At 37.1% G+C, this 17,311-nt stretch overlaps 1 protein-coding gene across 3 annotated transcripts in view; it reads right to left on the bottom strand.

The window, feature by feature from the left end:
* The window catches only part of LOC150089360 (E3 ubiquitin-protein ligase arih1-like), a 269,746-nt gene that overhangs the window by 62,298 nt on the left and 190,137 nt on the right, over positions 1–17,311 (bottom strand). The gene's annotated exons all lie outside the window — the stretch shown is intronic.

Genomic DNA, 17,311 nt, shown 5'->3' with positions numbered 1-17,311 from the left:
GCCTCCCACTTCACTTTTCCATCCTCTCCAATAATTTTTTAGTTTTTCCTTGAATTTATTCAAATTGCCCACTTCCACAACAACAGGTGGAAATTATGGCAACATATGCTGGTTGCCAAGAAATGTTCCACTGGACTTAAACAGAAATGACTATACTGCCAAAAGAGTAATTTATGGCCACTGCCCACTATTTATTAAGTTCTGTAAAACCAGTAAACAAAACACCATCAGCTGGCACTCCAACATTGGTACCTCTCAAATCAATGTTTCCTCTAATTTTTAATGGCCTATGTGCACAAAAATTTCAAGTTGTGCAATTTTTTCCCCCAAGTGACAAAAACTTGTGCACACTAAATTGAGCCTGTCAAATTGTAAGCCTGAAATTATTTTTTGTTAATATAGTCATTCTCATAGCTTCTACTGTATTTGCATGTTTTAACAGATAATACGAGCCACTTCAGTAGCAATAAAATGCATACCATCCAAGTTGGGCCTCTCACAGCCAGTCTCATGTGGTCAATTTCCCATTTTTCAATGAACAACCATGTTTGTTTTATTATTATCATACATTTTTGGAATAAAATTTTTTGTGTGCAGTTTAATTTCCTATGTGTGCTGATATCAAAACCTGTGATCATGCATGCACACACACAGATTAGCGGGACCATTGCTCTTAGTGCTCCAGCATTACAAAAACTGAATGGTAAAGTAACAAAGCTGAAAACCCAAGTGCCAATGAGAGTACAAGAAAAAAATGGATGTCGAAACTAAGGAGACAAATATGTTTTAGGACTCTTTGTGGAGGAAGAAATGGCACAGGCAGCTTCCATATTTCAACAAAAAAGAAAAAGTCAAGACTAAGAAAAATAAGTCATCAGCACTTTGGAAGCTGATCAACGGATTCACCAAGCCCAAATAATGGCTAAATTCCTTCACTGGAATCATTTTGGATTCTGGCAAAATACTGAAGACATCAAAATTCTCCTGCAGGAGAATCTTCATAGCCATTAAAATGTGCATCTTCAGTATCTCACCAGAATTTTGCTTACAGGAGACTCATCTAAAGGCAAATGATGGTTCCACTCATGGAGGACCATTCCCTAGACCCTATTTCAGCCTTTGCTATTTATAACTAGCATAGAAGCATAGTAATTTGCCTTACACTGGGTGTTTATTAACAATCTGCTGAATCTGTTTGCCACCTCAGACTCACATCCAGAGAGACCTTGATAAATGCATGCCTTCCCCTTTCCTACTTCTTGGGGATTTCAATGGATATAACACCCTGTGAGGTAGTGCCGACATCAATGGAAGGGGATGAGTCAGAGCATATGCACACTGACAATTCGTACCAGGCATGAGCGATGCATGACCCAATCAGTACCCCTGTTGATTGCGTCATGCTATTTATTTCCTTCGTCATTCTCCACAGTATTTAATAAAAAAATGGGGGAAAAAATTATAATTCAACATGCCGAAGACTAGTGAGCACTGTAAAGCATATAGAGCATGTATATATGCAATGTGACCACAGAAACCACTCCATTGAGTACAAAGGAGAGATCTAAGCTATTTCGACAGTGGAAGAAATTACAGCGTGCAATGGAACTGAGCAAAGAAGCTGGAGAAGATCCATCCACATCTTCAGAGCTGTACATCTCTCCAGAAATGTTAGAAGTGAATTTGGAAAGAGTCATGGAAGTTGATACTGCAAATGAAACCAACGAAGAGTCCTCGAAGCCAGTCGTAAATGAAAAGCGAAGAAGCTAAAACCGACCGCCAGAAGTACTCCATCAAATCGTTCAACATGTAGCGGGTGTAATACACAGCCAGAGCAGCAACAGGATTTTAAGAAACACTGAAGCATCCACGCACAATTTAAACTGTACATTGCTGGATAATGATTTCGGTTCAGTCTGTTCCGTGTGTGATCGGCTTTGGTTCAAGAATGATGTGAAGATTGTAGCAGCTTAATATCACATTCTTCTTCAAACAAACAGCATTTCCAAATGAGAATGTAAGTCAAATGTCGGCCTCTAACGGGTATTGTCTCTCTCTCTCTCAAGAACAAAGTGATTCCGGGCTCTGCTCTATCGAAGTCAAATGGTTTTAAATATCATCCAATGCCACAGCACTTGCCAAAACTAGATCTGGTAACGGAATGTCATATATCTCTGAGGCTCCCATTCATGCAGATTCGTGGCCTGCAGCAGCATTCATAAGATCAATATGGGATTCCTCGGTCAAGTGATAAACATTTGCCTAAAGAAGAAGTTTCATTTAACTTCTGCTATGCATACTTCACACACACATCCTGGAGAGGCCTTCATCCTACAGTGGATTGAAAATGGCTGATGATGTATTTGGTATTTAAGGAAATTTTATTGCTGAAATCACATTGCAATATTTACATCTTATATTAAAAAATGTTGGACAAGCACAATACCCATATTGGAGGCAGCATTTGAACCCATGACCTTTATTTCTTAGGGTACTATGTTACCACTGGCCACTGCACAAAACAGAAGGAACTGGAAAGTTGCTGGAGATGCTTTCATCCAGCAATGGATTGAAAATGGCTGACGATGATATATATCTCAGGCAACCCCCGTATAATACGGTTTCGCTCTAACACGATTGATAAATTGCGGAAATCCTCGCACAACATGGTGCTTATATAACACAGTTTCGCTCTAACATGGTTAGAGAATTTTGGTGAAACTCGCATAACAGGGTATTTTTGACCTTTTGTGAGGGGACAACCCTGCTATTATGTTGCATGTAATTTTTCAACATTTCCACTCTTTTTGAATCCCTCTGTATTTTATTTTGTTAGGAAATCCCTGTGTTACATTCTGTGCTACTGAGCTTGTGCTTGTTGAACTTGTGGAAAAATCTAGATTTTAAAGTTTTAATACTTTTGGATAGTACACCAGGCCATTCAAAAGATTTAAGTCATCCAAATGTTGAAGTTATGTTCCTACCACCACAGTTGTACTAGGTTAATACAACTTCTTTCACTCAGCCATAAGATCAAGGCATTATATCCACCTTTAAAACTCATTACATCAAAAAATCGTTACAATGGATTGTGAAAAAAATTGATTCCGAATCTATTGAAGTACTGGAGGCACAGAAACATTTCTCAATTGTACCGTATCAGAATCATAGCTTTATCACGGAAAGAAATAAAACAGTTAACGTTAAATGCGTGTGGAAAAATGTACGGCTAGAGTCAGTTCATTCAGGAAATATGGTCGAATAGGCAGAAAACGGAATTGGTGCAATAAACTTGCTACATTGGTAGGAGGGGAAGGTTTTGATGATATGACTACTGAAGCCCCTGTGGGTAGCACAGTTGATAGAATCACCAACCACTCCACTCAAGACCCGAGTTCGAATCCAGTTGATGACAAAGTGGCTAAGTTAGTCGGGTGAGAGTAGCATGGTTTTTTCCTCCCAAAAACTCTGGTTTTTCGTCCACCAAAACAGAAAATCTACTTCAAGACACACGCAATTTATACACAAAAAACACAGAGTAACATGGCTTTAGTCGCCAATGCTCCTAAAAAAATAAAAAAGATATGATTACTGAAGGCATTCAAGAATTACTGGTAGAAAAAGAGACTGCCGAATGGATTTGGTGGAAATAATATCAGAGGTAAAACCAAGTCGATTCAGAGGATGATAGCGCAGATGAAAATCCTAAACTTCCAAATTTTACACAAAAAGCATATGGGAAAGCATAAAGTTAGCTGAGCAATTAGAATCTTAATTTTTGAATGCAGATTCTTGAATGGAAGGAGTCAAAAGTTCAAAAGGGAGCTTCAAAAATGCTTAGTTCCATACAGTGAAATTCCAAACATTTATCAAACAAACCAGATTTCTGATATTTTAAAGAGAGCAGAAGATACATGAAATCTAGAATGGTGTATTTTTGTTAACATTTTATTAATGAAATAGTGTATTTTTGTTTGCTTTTAGAACGTAACTCCCATTTTGTACTCTTTTTTTTAGTCCTGTATAACACTGTTTTGCACAAAACAACATTTTATAGGAACCTAACTACCATGTTATACGAAGGTTACCTGTATACACATTTTTCATGGTTGTTTAAAAAAAAAAAATTGTCCATTTATGTATGAATTGTCTTTACACCTTGCCAGATTTTTTTTTTGGCTAGGGACCACTTCACTCAATAAATGGTAAAAAAAAAAAAATGTCCAATAAGTGCTGCCATCTCTTATCTATGTTTACATGCAATTGTATAAGCAGTTTATAGAAGTAAGCACAAAAACAGCTTTTAAAATCAGATCACACCTGTTAGTTTTGTTGTCTGATTTGGGTTTACAAAAGATGAAATTCTCAGGAATTCAGATCCAGAAGTTAAAGTGATACACAATGCAGAAGGTGCTACTCCAGCAAAAGAAAAGTAAGGATAAATTTAAAAGGTTGAAAAATTAAAAAGTGAACAAGGAGAAATTTTTTAAAGTTTTTTTTACAAATTAAAAAAAATATATCTGATTTTCTTTTTGACAATAATTTTGATTTAATTTTGGGAAACCATTCAGGATAAGAACAAAATATTTAAAGTATTTATTTGAAAAATTTATTTTTACAAATTTTCAAAATTCCACGAAAAAACTCACTCTACAGAGAGGGCTACTAGTGGAAAACTCACTCCGGGGTATTATTTGTATATAATCCATTGCATTATTTGTTCATCAAATGCCCACATGCATTTGATGAACTTGCTCCTGAAATGATTAAGATTATCTTTCATGTGCCATAAGTATTATGATTTTAGGAATATTAAGTTCAAGTGACTTTTTTTTTGGTAGTAACTTATTGGGTAAGGTTATCCATTGTATTATTTGTGTGCATCAGTGATTAGAGAAATGAATGGAAAACACTAACATATTAAAATGACTGCACATATTAAAGTGGCTGTTTTTTCTTTTTGACAATAATTAACCCAAAATGTAACAAGTTATAATGCGAGGAACAAGCAGGTCATTTACTCCTCAGCTGCAAGGCCAGTAACCACTGGACCTGAACTACTGGTACCACCTCTACAAGTAAATTTTTTTTTTTTTTTTTTAAATCAAAACAGTAAAATACTATAAAAAAATATGTTCTTATGCTTTTAGCTTAAAAATATAAGCTGTATTATTGATAAGATCTATACTTATCGACAATACAGTTTAAAACAAAAACTGTCCTTTAAAATGCAGTTAAGGTCCTTATATTTTAGAAATGTGGAAAACACAACACTGTTTGCCAGAGAAATAGAAGTAAATGTGACTAAGTCTTGGATTAGAATGACAAAAAAGTGCTATGAAAAAATATATTTATGGCTGTTCACACTAACAACCAAAAATAAATTAAACATTGTTTAATAAGCACAGTATACTAATAAACCTAAACTTTTTACACTTTCACTTCCTGTGGAGGGTATGGTACTACCGCTGACAGCACAGAGGTAGGAGGAAACAGAAATATGGAGTTGTTTTACTTATATTGCAGAATTAAGTCAGACAGAAATGTAGGAATGAAATACAGCTTTTCATTCATAATATACAAATTGACATACTTATGAATGGTATTCTAACAGACACATTAAGCTTTTTAACACAAATTTATCAATGTTTGAAAATCACACACACACACACACACACACACACACACACACACACACACACACACACACACACACACACACACACACACAGTTATGTCTAAAAGTCATAAATGAATAATAGTATCCATAGTAGGAATTAAAAAAAAAAAAAAAAAAAAACCCATTGCACTTGGAAATTAGGATCTCTAATTATTTATTAGAGGTCACTGCAATAATTATTTTCCTAACTGAACTTACAAGTTGTCATTTGCCCATAAAATGCATAAACAATGTTTACTAACAGAGTGAATTGGGGCTGCTAACTGTGACCCTACACCTTGTATCTCTTCCTGCACTGACGTTCATAAAAATTTTTTATGCACAATTGCACATGCTTTCTGTAGTCCAAAGCAAGAAGTATTAATTCTGTGCAAAAAACATAAAACCACAAGGGGACCCCTTTGGCCCAATGGTTAATCCTGCCCTGAAGAGGACTATAAATTTTATTTGCAGAAGATGAAAGAATACAGGTGATATATTGATAAATTTCTATGAAATAAGAATAAAAAATTGATCGTGATAATTCTTAATCTGGGCAGGAATTAATTTCTGCAGTAGCGATTCTTAAACTTCTAGCAGTTCAAGGACACTTTTCCATGTACCCCTGCCTGTAATATTTCTTATTTGGGGAAGGAAAAAAAAAAGAGAAGAAAGAAGTATATCCACAAAGAGGTATTTATATTAATATAGTTTAATTTTTTATTAGTTATTCAGTGACATCTAAATTACAATATACAGTAAACCCCGCTATTCGCGGGGGTTACGTTCCTGAGAAATGTCGCGAATACCGAAAACGCGAATACTGAGTTATGGCTCCCATAGTAATAAAGGGGTTCCGTTCCAAAGTATGAAATATATAAGAAAAACTAGTCTAAAATTTTGTCTATGTATGTATTATATGTACCTTCATAATATGACTATGTACGTAGACAGTACATAGTGAAATGCAAGCATATGGCATCGAAATGAAAATAAGAAACAATTTAATATTAAATGTAATATTTATTAGAAATTTCAAACCAGCGCCTTTGCTAGCAAAAAAAAAACATCCTGCCAGTGCTATCACCAGTTTCGCTAAAGTGTTGATAAAGGAGTTTTGCCTTTTCGCGAATGATGAGTGAACTTAACGGAATTTTATTTCGAGTTCGGTCTTCTATCCACAGATTTAAAGCCTTTTCCATTTTTTCTAATTTAACATCACGAGTTACAGAGCAAATTTTTGAAGCAATTAGCGCGTTTTCACGGACACTACGGCGGATTTTTTCTTCCAATTTCTTGATTGATCGTACCGTTGACTCATTGATTTTATAATGTTTTTCCACTGAGGAGACACTTTCACCATTAGAAATTTTGTCTAATAACTCAATTTTATTCGCTAATGTTATCACCTTCTTTGATATTTTCACATTTCTCTTTTTATTTGTAGCCATATTTTTGTAGGGGTTAGAAAGAACTTGTCCACAATAAAGTCACTTTCTTCCGTTAACACACTCGAAAAACTCTGTTTTACACTGCAAAACGGTAGATTTATCACTTTTGGAAGCATATCAATTTATAAATTGATAAATTTATTGTTTATAAGCATATAAATTAAAAGTAAACGACAAAACCTTCCATGACTAACACATACTGAACAAGGATTACCGAGAAACATCCACGCTCGCGATTTTTTCACCCCTCTCCCCCACCCACTGAGCGCTGTTTTGACCGGGAAAGATAATTTTAGCCACGCCCATGTTTTTTATGGCGGAAATATTCACGGCGCTTTAAAATTCACATTTTTTTTAGGTTTCATTTTATATTAAATCGGCGATCGCGAATACGCGAAACCGCGAATAGCGGGGGTTTGCTGTACAGTGGATTCCACTTATTTGGGCCACCGGTTAATTGGGGCAGCCATTTATTTGGGGGCAAATCTTAAAAAAAAAAACAGAACCCAATCGAGAAAATAGCCAGGGTTTACTTCGTTTAATTGGGACAACCTGCCATTTAATCAGGGCAGGAGACCGCAGCATTGGAGATTACCCTACAATTGTCTCCGACTATACCACGTAGTTCGGTCGGATTTCTGGAGGTCACAACCATAAAACAATTATCAGTCACCTGTTCATTGGGCTTTTCTGTTAGTGCTTCAATCACATAAAAAAAATTAATTTTCAGAATCTGCTCTTCATTCCCATTTTTTAAGCTTTGTTACTGTTCTCACTTGCGCGTATTGTGTTAATTGCAATTTGTGTGTGCCATGTTCTTTGTTATTGATTGCTTATCTTTTTACTGTTTTAAATTTTAACCCCACCCACAAATGTGAACAGAAATGTCAACTAGTTAGTATGTACATATTACAGTACATATTAATTAAGCTATGCACGTAAGCGTAAATTTATTTTTATTTTACTAACTGTGGAAACTTTTCTTCCGATTTTCATGTATCATTTAATTTTTTAATTGGTAACTGAATAAGTGTAAATTTGTACTTAATACAGTATATCTTTACTTTTATAGCCTGTGGATAATATTCCTCCTATGTTCGCTAATTAGAATCACTGTTTAATAGAATTAAAATTAAATTCACAAATGTGTTCACAATGACCAGCACTTACTATATATTGTATAGTAAATGGTACTTGACTATGGTGAATCCATTGTAAAGTGATTTTGATCATACGGAAAACCAATCGTAAAGCTGTATTTTTAACTATTCACGTGAAACTTCACGTAATTGGGGCAGCTGCTTAATCGTGCCAAAATGCACTAGTCCTGATGTGTCCCAAATAACCGGAATCAACTGTATATATATATTTTTTCAATATTTAATTCTTATTTTGTGAAGGATGATGTTTCTTTGAAGAATAGTAAAGCTATAACTGTATATTGTTCTTACTACACTGTTCTGTTACCTAAGACAGAACAATTGATGTTTACATAAATTTTTTCACAGCATGCCTAAATTTAGATATTAATTTAAATTCACATGAAATTAATTAAAAAAAAAAAAAAAAGTGTTCAATATTTTATTTTTTAAAATAAAGAACGTTTACTTGCTGACCTCCAGCAACAGCTCTTGGCCCCTTAGAGATCCAAGGACCCTTTAAGAAACACTGTTCTATGGAACAATGATAAAAATGTTCCTTCTTCAATTCCTCTGTTGCTTCCATGAAACATCTGTTTTCCATCTAAAGTTTCTGTCAGCCTTGTGGCAGAGTGAGAGATGCTAAATATTTTTTGTACACCCATATATGGAAAGAAAGATTTATTTGAATCAAATAAATATCTGTGTAAATATAGATAAATAATTTATTTGGCAGAGATATAGTAATTGAAAAATATTTCTTTCAATTAAATAATTTATTTGCAGCTATTAGAACACCTTTATCTTCTGGTAATACATATTCAAAGGCCCACTGTAAGTGGAAACTCCCAGCAAGGGTGGGGAGGGGCCCTCATCTGTCACCCTTATGTGCCCAATTACAATAAGTATGGCCCTGATGACAGTACTTATTATTTTTCTTGCAAACAATGGACTGTACTCAACAGTTGTAAGTTTGTAAACTTCAGAATACTTAATTACATCCATGCAAATGGACCTTTACTCAAACAAAAAAAAAGGAAGAAAATCAAAAATAGTATTCACTATTTTTGCTGCAAGCAAATGGAATAAACTTCAGAATGCTTATTATATCTACAATTTTTTCCCTGTGGGTCTAATTTTTATTTTAAGTTATTATTTGATTTCTTCCTTTTTTTTTTTTTTTTTTTGTTTGATCCAGGAGTTCTGTCGACGTTGCTTTTCTTTTGACAGGAATATTTTAAATCCTTTCACTTGGGTTTATAGTTACCCAATCTCTTTTAGAGGTTTTCTTATGATGTATTCTGGACTTTTCATTCTGAAAACATGCAAATCAACCTATAAACTTGTGCTTATTCCTGTGTTGGAGCCCATCAACCTGTTTGATGGTGAAACAAGTAAATTACATAAATTAATAATAAACAATTTCATAATATCAGTCTGCATTTTAAGAAAATGTTCTCTGATGTTTTACTGCTGACAGCCTTGTTGATCAATTCGGTCCTGGAAAGATTGTGCAAAGTTCAAGAGGTAGAATTTTTTTCAGCCTGGTCTGTGCTTGTTGACAGGAGAGACTGCTTCTCAGGGATGGGCTACACTTAAATAGAAAGTGTGCAAGAATATTTGCTGATGCTATCAAGGCAGTGTTAAGTGGGTCGGAAAACTGCTAACTTAGGGGGGGGACACGCAGACTAAAAGGTTAACAGTGGCCGCAGGCAGAGGCAAAAGTGATTCTTGCACTGCTTCTATTAGAATGAGCAGCAGTAGCAGCCTGGAAAGCAAGGTAATGGAGATTTCCAGGACTGCTGGGAGTCACAGTGGAACAAGTAAATACATGGCCTGTGTTAGGGGTAACTAAGAGTAGGAACAGGTGCATGTATACTTCCATGTACACCAATGCCAGGAGTATAGTTAATAAATTTGATGAGCTTGAAGTGCTAGTCAAGATATCAAAGGCAGATATTGTTGGAATATTAGAGACGTGAGGTATTGAACAGATATACGCAATGCAGAATTGGAATTTCGGGAGTACAATGTGTACAGGAAGGGAGAAGGGGGTTATGCTGTTAGTTAAGAAACACAAAATCTAAGAAAATGCATCCAATTGATGTTGGTGGACAATGCAGTGTTGAGTCTGTTTGGTGTGAAATAAGCATTGGGGAAGGAAAAATGAGAATAGGTGTGTGTTATAGAGCCAATGAATCTGATGAGTATAATGAGTCTGCTGACGAGGCTAGTGGGAGCCAGACGTGTTCAAAGCCGCTAAGTAGATTTTATTATTTATTGATTTGAAATTGTTTTTCTAAAACCTTTGATTTAAATTTAGTAGTATAGCATTATTTTGTGATTTTCTGATTAATCTGGTGTATTTATTCTTTACTCGGCCTTGTAATTGCATAAAAGTATCGGTAAGGGTATCAAAACCATGTGATACAAGTAGCAGCTCCGCTGAACGAGAAGTTTTTTTAGCCATATTTAGCTGCTTTATTGACCAATTGTTACATCAAATTATTTTCTATAAGTAGCTTATAGACCTAGTCAGGATCATTAGTTTATTCTGAATTGAGACAGCGAGATTTGGAAGTTAATTAATACTTAAGTGTCCATAGATTTACCGTTCGTAACTTGCGCCATTGTTATACGATACAATATTATATCCCGAACTAGATAGCATTAGTATAGTATAGTATATAATATAATACAGTCAATTAATCAGCAAAATCTATTAATTTTGTTAAACTTCGTTGTCAATTAAATTGTACTTTTAACTAAATACATATAATGACAGATTACAAACGAAACATAATTAATTAATACATAACTTGATATGGAAGTTATATAAACGGAACTCGTAGATAACATTTGATACTGAAAAATATATATAGCGTTATAACTGTGTTGGGATACAAGTTTAGGGTTATAATTTTGTACTGAAATTGAAATTTTATTGAAATTAAATCATGACTCAGACCAGATCAGCAAAGCAAAAGGCTCAAGCTAATGGGAGTGCTGTGGCTCAGAGGAGAACTGAGGGGGCAGTTGCCCTCTGAATCACAGCCTTTTAAAATGCATTGCTTGCATGATGTTTGTGGAGCAATCGGGTATGGGACATATTGCCATGGGGGATGTCTTTGTGTGTGTGTGTGCACGATGCAAGGAGTTTAATGAAATCAGGCGACAACTCAGCATTGTTATGGGCCTATATGAGAGCTTGAAGGACAGGGTGGATGCCCTCGAAGGATCTAAATTGAGGGGCCCATCAAGCTCTCAGCTGCCCACATCAATGGCAGAGCTTGCACTTGGTCATTACGCAACACAGCGGCAACCCCAAAGCAGAATACGCTGGTCTCACAGGAACTAGTAGTAGTTGGTGACTATTGTCAGGGAAACGGGGAACATGCTTTGTAAAAAGGACAGGTGGAACAGGACCAGGGTATGTCTGCCAGGGGCAAAGGTTGATGACGTAGAGCGGTTATCATCTTTTAAGGGCACAAAAGGTGATATAGTTGTACACGTTGGCACTAATGATATTAAGAGTAGGAGACGGACAGAATTACTTAACAGGTAAAGGTCACTGTTTAAAAAAGCTGTGAATTAGGGTTGAATTTGAAAGTATCTGCAATTCTGCCCAGACACGATAGGAGGGAGTATATGATGAGAGTTGTGTCGATCAATTCGGCCCTGGAAAGATTGTGCAAGGCTCAAGGGGTAGAATTTTTTTCAGCCTGGTCTGTACTTGTTAACAGGAGAGACTGCTTCTACAGGGATGGGATACACTTAAATAGAAAGGGTGCAAGAATATTTGCTGATGCTATCGAGGCAGTGTTAGGAGGGTCGGAATTAGCTTGGGGGGGGGATACAAGGACTAATAGATTAACAGTAGCCACTGGCAGAGGTGAAAGTGATTCTTGCACTGCTACTATTGGAATGAGCAGAAGCCTGGAAAACAAGATGCAGGATATTTCAGAGACTGCTGGGAGTCATTGCGGTACAAGTAAACACATGGGTGGTGTTACGGTAGCTAAGAATAAGAACAGGTGCATGTATACTTGAGTGTACACCAATGCTAGGAGTTTGGTAAATAAATTTGATGAATTTGAGGTATTGCTCAAAGCATTAACGGCAGATATGTTTGTTGTTCGGTTTTTAGGAGCATTAGCAACTAAGGCCATATTGCTCCGGGAATATGCGGTGGTCATTTCCTGACCTTTCCGCATCCTCCGTATTTGGTGGTGACGGGCTCGAACCCCGGTCTAATCAAGAAGCATGTGCTACGCACTGTTGCTCCTTCCCACCTGGCTACGGAGGCACAACGGCAGATATTGTTGGGATATCAGAGACGTGGTGTCACACAGATATAAGGAATGCAGAACTGGAATTTGGAGAGTACAATGTCTACAGACAGGATAGGAAGGGAGGAGGGGTTATGCTATTAATTAAGAAACACATAAAATCCAAGGAAGTGAAGCCAGTCGACATCGCTGGACAGTGCTGTGTAGAGTCAGTTTGGTGTGACATAAACATTGGGAGATCAAAATTGAGAGTAGGAGTGTGCTATAGGCCTAATGCCTCTGATGAGTATAATAAGAAACTGTACAGGGAAATGGAGTGGGCCAGTAAATCAGTCTTATAATGGGGAATTTTAATTTCCCAGATATTGACTGGAATTTGTGGGTTGGTCACTCACACACTAGCAAGGCTTTTGTGGATTTATTGGATGATTGTTTTCTACATCAGCATGTTCGTGAGGCAACTAGAGGGAGTAATACTCTTGATTTGATTATCAGTAGTGATTCTTCATGCATTAAGAATCTGCATATAAAGGAACCACTAGGTGGCTGTGATCACAGTGTGCTGAAGTGGGATTTACACAAAGAGGTAACTACCATCAGGGGTAAAGGGAAGGGTTATTGCTTTCGTAAAGGCGACTGTGATGGTCTGAGACAGTATTTAAATTCTATACAGTGGGACCAATTGATGAGGTTACCAACAGCAAATTCAAAATGGGAAGCACTCAAAGAACTTATCTTGGAAGCTACTAGGCTTTACATACCAACTAAGAAATATTGTTCAAGGTTTAGGCCTAAATGGATATCAGATGAACTAATGAGACACATGGCAGAGAAGAAAAATGCATGGGATACATATAAATTAACATGCGACACAGATGCCTATGATAGATATAAGCTGGTCTGTAACCATGTCTCAAAGGAGGTTAGGCAGGCAAAGGAAGATTATGAGAAATCTTTGGCAGAGGATGCAAAGAAAAACAGCAAAGAGTTCTTTACTTGTGTAAACTTTAGAAGGAAGGGGATGAATCAGATTGGTTCACTTGATATTGGTGGTTCAACTGTTGATGATCCTGCTCAGGTAGCTAACAAACTAAATGAATCTTTTCCATCGACATTCACACATGAGGAGTTATTCAGCGAGAGGAATGCCAGAGGTATATTCAACTCTGGAAGTGAGCTAGATGATCTTGTAATAATTGAGAGTAAAGTGGAGGAGAAATTGTTGAAGACAAATACAAGAAAGGCACCTGGGGTGGATGGGAACTATCCAGTTATATTAAAGGAAGCAGCAAAGGAAGTAAGCAATCCGTTAGCCATAATTATGAGAGCTTCCTTGGACTCAGAGGAGGTACCCGCAGACTGGAGATGTGAAAATGTGACCCCAATTCACAAAGGAGGATCAAAGGCTGACACAAGTAATTATATACCTGTGAGTTTAACTTCTGTTCCAGGAAAATTAATGGAGGCACTGGTTAAAGAAGCACTGCAGGATCATCTAGACAAGACTTCAGTTATAGCTCGGACACAGCATGGTTTTGTTAAGGGGAAGTCTTGCCTGACCAATTTGATTGGATACTATGTTGCAGTCACAAAAGAGCTGGATGCAGGGAATAACTTTGATATTATATACTTGGATCTTAGAAAGGCTTTTGATACTGTTGCATATGGAAGACTGCTGCACAAATTGGAGAAGTGTGGCATTGGAGGCAAATTGCTGCTATGGATAAAAGGGTGGTTGAGGGGGAGAAGACAGACTGGTAATCAATGGGCACTGCTCATTGTGGACTAATGTTATTAGTGGAGTCGCTCAGGGTTCAGTGTTGGGTTCATTATTTTTTTCTGTATTTATAAATAATATTGATGTTGGTATATTAAACTTAATGTCCAAGTTTGCAGATGATACAAAGGTTGGCAGGGTTGTTAAGGACACTACTGACGCTATGCTACTGCAACAGGATCTGGAAAGGTTGAGCAGATGGGCTGAGAGGTGGCAAATGAAGTTTAACATTGACAAATGTAAAGTACTACATATGGGAAACAGCAACCCCAGAGCAATGTATCAACTCTGTAGTACTACACTGACAGTGGTAGAGAATGAAAAGGACCTGGGGGTAATTGTGTAGGCAGATATGAAGTTCTCTGAGCAGTGCAGACGGACTGCAAGAGTAGCTCATGGTGCCTTGTCAATTATATACAGGAAATTTTCCAGCAGGGATAAGGAGGTGATTATTCCCTTGTATAAGGCAATGGTCAGGCCACACCTTGAGTACTGTATACATGTCTGGAGGCCTCATTTCAAGAAGGATGTAGAGCTGCTAGAATGAGTACAGAGAAGGGCAACAAGGTTAGTGAACGGAACGAATTGTTGCTCTTACAAAGAAAGGCTTAAGTTTTGCAAATTACAGGAGACTAGGCACCGGCGAGGTGATCTGATAGAGGTGTATAAAGCTTTGAATGGTTTGAGCATGCTCAATGTTGATGGGATTCTTCCTCTTGCTCAGAATAATCACCCGAGAGGACATAAATTCAAATTGAGGAAAGACAGATGTAGGATAGATGTGTGGAAATTTGCCTTTAGCCAGCGGGTAGTTGGTTGGTGGAACAGACTTCCATCCCTTGTTGTAGAAGTTAATAGCCTAAATAAATTTAAGGCTCAGCTGGACAGGTATTTCGAATGAACAGAGGGGGTGAAATGGAAGTGGGTTTTTTTTTTTTTTTTTGGCTGATGCTGCGTAAGCTTGCTTTCTTGCATCATATGCCTCTACTAATGCTAATGAGTAATTGTGCAGAGAAATAGTGGGCCAGTAAATCAGAATGTCTTATAATGGGGATTTTAACTTTCCAGATATTGACTGGAACTTGTGGGTTGGTCACTTGCACACTAGCAAGACTTTTGTGGATTTATTGGATGATTGTTTTCTACAGCAGCATGTTCGGGACTCAACTATAGGGAGTAATACTCTTGATCTGATTATCAACAGTGATTATTCCTGCATTAAGAATTTGCAGATAAAGGAACCACTAGGTGACAATGATCACAATGTACCAATGTGGGAATTACTTAAAGATGTAACTACCATACAAGGCTAAACGGAAGGGCTTTTGCTTTCGTGAAGGTGACTACAGAGATCACAGACAGTTTTTAAATTCTGTAGAGTGGGATCAACTGATGATGTTACCAACGTTTAATTCTAAATGGGCAGCCTTGAGGGACTTAATTTTGGAGGCTACTAGGCTTTTCATTCCAACTAAGAAATACTGTTCAAGGTTTAGGCCTAAATGGATGTCAGATGAATTAATGAGGCTCGTGGCAGAGAAGAAGAATGTATGGGATGCATATAAAGTATCAGGTGACCCAGAAGCCTATGGCAGATATAAACTAGTCTGTAATTAAGTCACAAAGGAGGTTAGGCAGGCGAAGGCAGATTACGAGAAATCTTTGGCAAAGGATGCAAAGAAAAACAGCAAAGTGTTCTTTACTTATGTAAACTCTAAAAGGAAAGGGATGAATCAGATTGAGCCACTTAACATAGATGGGTTGACTATTAATGATCATGCTCAGGTAGCTGATAAACTGAAGGATTATTTTGCATGTAAATTCACACATGAGGAGTCATTCAATGAGCGGAGTGCCAGAAGCTTATCGAATACTAACAGGAAGATACGTGATTTTGAAATAACTGAGTTAGTTGTTAGTTATTTGGTTTTTAGGAGCATTAGCAACTTAGGTCATATTGCTCTGGGGATATGCGGTGGTCATTCTCTGACCTTTCCAAATCCTCCGTATTTGGTGGTCACGGCCATAATAACATAATAACTGAGAGCAAAGTGGAGGAGAAATTGTTGAAGTTAAACATAAGGAAGGCACCTGGGGTGGACGGGATCTATTCAGTTATATCAAAGGAGGCAGCAAAGGAAGTAAGCAAACCCTTAGCCATAATTATGAGAGCTTCCTTGGACTCAGGGGAGGTCACCATGGACTGGAGCTGTGCAAACGTATCCCCAATTCACAAAGGGGGTTCAAAAGGTGACACAAGTAACTACAGACCTGTTAGTTTAACTCGTGTTCCGTGGAAAATAATGGAATCACTGATTAAAGTATTGCAGGATCATCTAGACAAGACTGCAGTAATAGTTAAGACACAGCATGGGTTTGTTAAAGGGAGGTCTTGTCTGACTAATTTAATTGGATACAATGATGTGGTCACAAAGGAACTGAATGTAAAAAATAATTTTGATATCATATACGTGGATTTCAGGAAAGCTTTTGATACTGTTGCACATGGAAGACTGCTGTATAAATTGGAGAGGTATAGCATAAGAGTAAGTTGCTACAATGATAAAGGGATGGTTGAGTGGGAGATGACAGAGTGGTAGCCAATTGACAAATTTTAATCTTATTTTTGTGTTCAGCAACATAAAATTAGTCAAGATAAAATATTTTCGTTTTCGTAACATTTTATGTGTTGACCAGTGTAATTATATTTTTAAAATAAAAATAAATTCAGTTGTTGTTGTTGTTATTTGGTTTTTAGGAGCATTAGCAACTAAGGCCATATTGCTCCGGGATATGCGGTGGTCATTCTCTGACCTTTCCGCATCCTCCATATTTGGTGGTAACGGGCTCGAACCCCGGTCTAATCAAGAAGCATGTGCTACACACTGCTGCTCCTTCCCACCTGGCTACGGAGACGAACATAAATTCAGTTATGCTAAGCCTAACTCCATTTGGTGCCTATGATGAATTAGTGCCGAATGGAGATAGTAAACACT

The sequence above is a fragment of the Mastigoproctus giganteus genome, chromosome 2 (assembly GCF_048544385.1).
Source record: "Mastigoproctus giganteus isolate SK-2022 chromosome 2, ASM4854438v1, whole genome shotgun sequence".
Classification (NCBI taxonomy): domain Eukaryota; kingdom Metazoa; phylum Arthropoda; class Arachnida; order Uropygi; family Thelyphonidae; genus Mastigoproctus; species Mastigoproctus giganteus.
The sequence above is the reverse complement of the archived record's forward strand: the minus strand, read 5'-3'. Positions and strand labels throughout refer to the sequence as shown.